Source organism: Dipodomys ordii, unplaced genomic scaffold (genome assembly GCF_000151885.1).
Source record: "Dipodomys ordii isolate 6190 unplaced genomic scaffold, Dord_2.0 Scaffold5, whole genome shotgun sequence".
In the NCBI taxonomy this organism is placed as follows: domain Eukaryota; kingdom Metazoa; phylum Chordata; class Mammalia; order Rodentia; family Heteromyidae; genus Dipodomys; species Dipodomys ordii.
In genome coordinates this window covers 2,215,316-2,218,327 of record NW_012267221.1, presented here as the reverse complement: position 1 = coordinate 2,218,327, position 3,012 = coordinate 2,215,316, and positions in this window count along the sequence as shown.

Sequence of the window (3,012 nt, the reverse complement as noted above, 5' to 3'; positions counted from 1 at the left end):
ATGCGTTAGAAACACATGCATGAAAGAAAAAACATTAAAATACATGTCTAAGGGTTCATTTTCCTGACATCACATTATCTGACCTTTTCTGCTTGATTGATGTTTATATTCTGACATATACTAAGCTGGCAAATTCCTCCATTCAAGTCTTTCCCCAATTGCCTTCCTGAGGTCATCCATTCCACTAATAATTAAGACCAGTAGTCAGCAGACCACTAGAAAGTAAACATATTAGGGCTTTTGAGCTAGAAAGTGATAAAAACCTGACTCAAGCTAGTGAGGCAAAAGGAGAATTTATACAAACACAAACTGATCTTGCTTATTAAAGATGTAATCGCTGAGCTAGAGATACCAGGACTACCTCGCAGCCGGCTCTCTCTGTGCATTGGCCTCACTCATTCTCACCCAAGACAAAACCTCCACACACTCAGAATCATAATCACCAACAGATTTTGGGTACTAACTTCTCCCACTTAAGAAGGATAGAATATTTTTTCAGAGTTCTGTTAGTATAAAAAGGAAAGTCTGTGAATGGCCTGGGCATGAACTGGTGTCTACTTCTAGGTCAGTCAACCAGAGTCAGGGACTTTATAAGCTCATGAAGGAATTCTATTGTGTGAAGGCTCCTGAAAGGAAGATGCTATTCTCATAAGAGAGCAGTGCCATGCCAACAGAACAATTACATGTCCACTCTAAATCTCCAGCGTTAGATTTTTCCCTCTAAGCCTCAGCTTAATCATCGTCCCTCAGGAAGTCCTGTCTGACTGCTGAAACAGCCGCATATGACTGGTGGTCCTCTCTTACATGCCCAGTCTCCTATATCTATCTCTATCGCTGTATTTTGGTGGTGAAATGTGTCTCACTTCTGGGTTTCTAGAAGTGAGCCCATAGTTGTCAGCTTGCTAAATAAAGAATATACCATAGGAGAAAGTGGCATCTGTCTGTAAGTCCCACGTCTGCTACTTGCTTAGATATGTAACCAGTAGCAAGACTTAATGGGCTTAAAACTCAGTTTTCTCAGCCAGGAGCTGGTGGCTCACACCTAAAATCCTAGATGCTCAGAAGGCTGAGATGTGAGGATCACAGTTTGAAGCCAGCCCAGGCAGAAAAGATGAAAGTGGAGGTGTGGCTCAAGTGATAGACTGCCAGCCTCCAGTGAAAACACCAACACAGAGTAGGAGGACCGGAGTTCAAGCCCCAATACCAGGGGGAAAAAATACCCCAGTTTTCTCTTCCACATCATTGGAATAACAATATTATGTCAGCCGCGTGGCAGTGGCTCATGCCTGTAATCCTAGCTACTGAGGAGGCTGAGATCTGGGGATCACGGTTCAAAGCCAGCCCGGGAAGAAAAGTCCGTGTAACTCTTCTCTCCAATAAACCACTCGAAAACCGGAAGTGGTGCTGTGGCTCAGGTGGTAGAGTGCTCTCCTTGAGCTGAAGAGCGCAGGGACAGAGCCCAGGCCCAGAGTTCAAGCCCCACGACCGACAAAAAGCAAAAAAACAAAAAAACAATATTATGTCAGAAGTTGTGGGCAAATTAGAAGCAATAATGCTTCTAAAGCACCCAGCATGGTGCCTGACATATATGTAGTATAAACTCTTAAATTTTAGATGATACTGTTATTACTAGTTGTTGAATAAATGACTATAAAAATAATTGGTGGTTTAGCTAATTTAAGAAACATATATCTTGCTTAAACCTAGGTATACCCAGGAATACAAATATTCTTTCTTGCTGAGCAGGGAGGCCCATTGAAGAGAACTTTCATGAATAACTGCAAGCAGTACCAATTTGATTTCTTTGCATCTCCTGTAGTGAAAGCAGGTTTCAAAGAGCCCCTCCTACCCTCACTAGGTTATATAGGTCACCTCAGACAATAGCTGGCACTTCTTCTCACTTCTCTTTTGTGAGAAGGGGTCTTGCCAGTCCCTTTGCTGACAATAAACCTTTTCTTTGTTCTCTGTTTCTGGATGTCTGTGTGGCTCTCTGGCAAAGTCCAAATAATCTAACAATAAATCACCTCATTTGTTATTATGTCATAGTTACAGTAAACAAACTAAAACTATATGACATACTGAGAATACAGCCCAATATTAATTTCTTTGGGCCCATCAGCATGGTTTTGTAAGCCCAGATACATTGCTTAACCTGAAGAAGTCAGCAGCATGGATAAGTTGGTCTGCACAGAGATCTGCCTGCCTATTACTGGGCTCACTCTGCATTCATTCTTTCTTCTATCCATCCACCAACTACTAACTGAGCAAATGACATTTATTACTATTTTTTAAGTTTAGGTTAAGTGAACCCCTTATTAAGGTTACCACAGGATTCCCATTTGATTATAAAACACCTCATGGCTTAGAAGCAAGTTGAGCCAGATACGATGGCTCATGCTTCTATTCTTAGCTTCTTAGAAGACTGAGATTGGAAAAATCTGAAACTGGGATTGATTCAAGGCCAGCCTGGACAAAAGGTTCTCAAGACCCTATCTAAGCCAATTTTTTAAAATATGAACAAAAGCATTTTTTTTTGGTCAGTCATGGGGCTTGAACTCTGGGCTTGGGTGCTATCCCTTAGCTCTTCAGCTCAAGGCAAGCACTCTACCACTTGAGCCACAGCACCACTTCTGATTTCTAGTGGCTTATTGGAGATAAGAGTCTCACAGACTTTCCTGACCAGGCTGGCTTTGAACCGTGATCCTCAGATCTTAGCCTCCTGAGTAGCTGAGATTACAGGTGTGAGCCACCAGTTCAAAAGCATTTTTTTCTATTTATATAAAAGTATTAGGCCTACCTTCACAAAGAAAATAAGGCCTTATTTAAAAAATAATAAAAGCAAAATGTAATTGCCTAAGCATAAGTCCCCAAGTTCAAACTCCAATATCATGGGGGGGGGGGGAAGGAGGAGGAGGAGGAGGAGGAGAAAGAAGAAGAAAAAGAAGAAGAAGAAGAAGAAGAAGAAGAAGAAGAAGAAGAAGAAGAAGAAGAAGAAGAAGAAGAAGAAGAAGA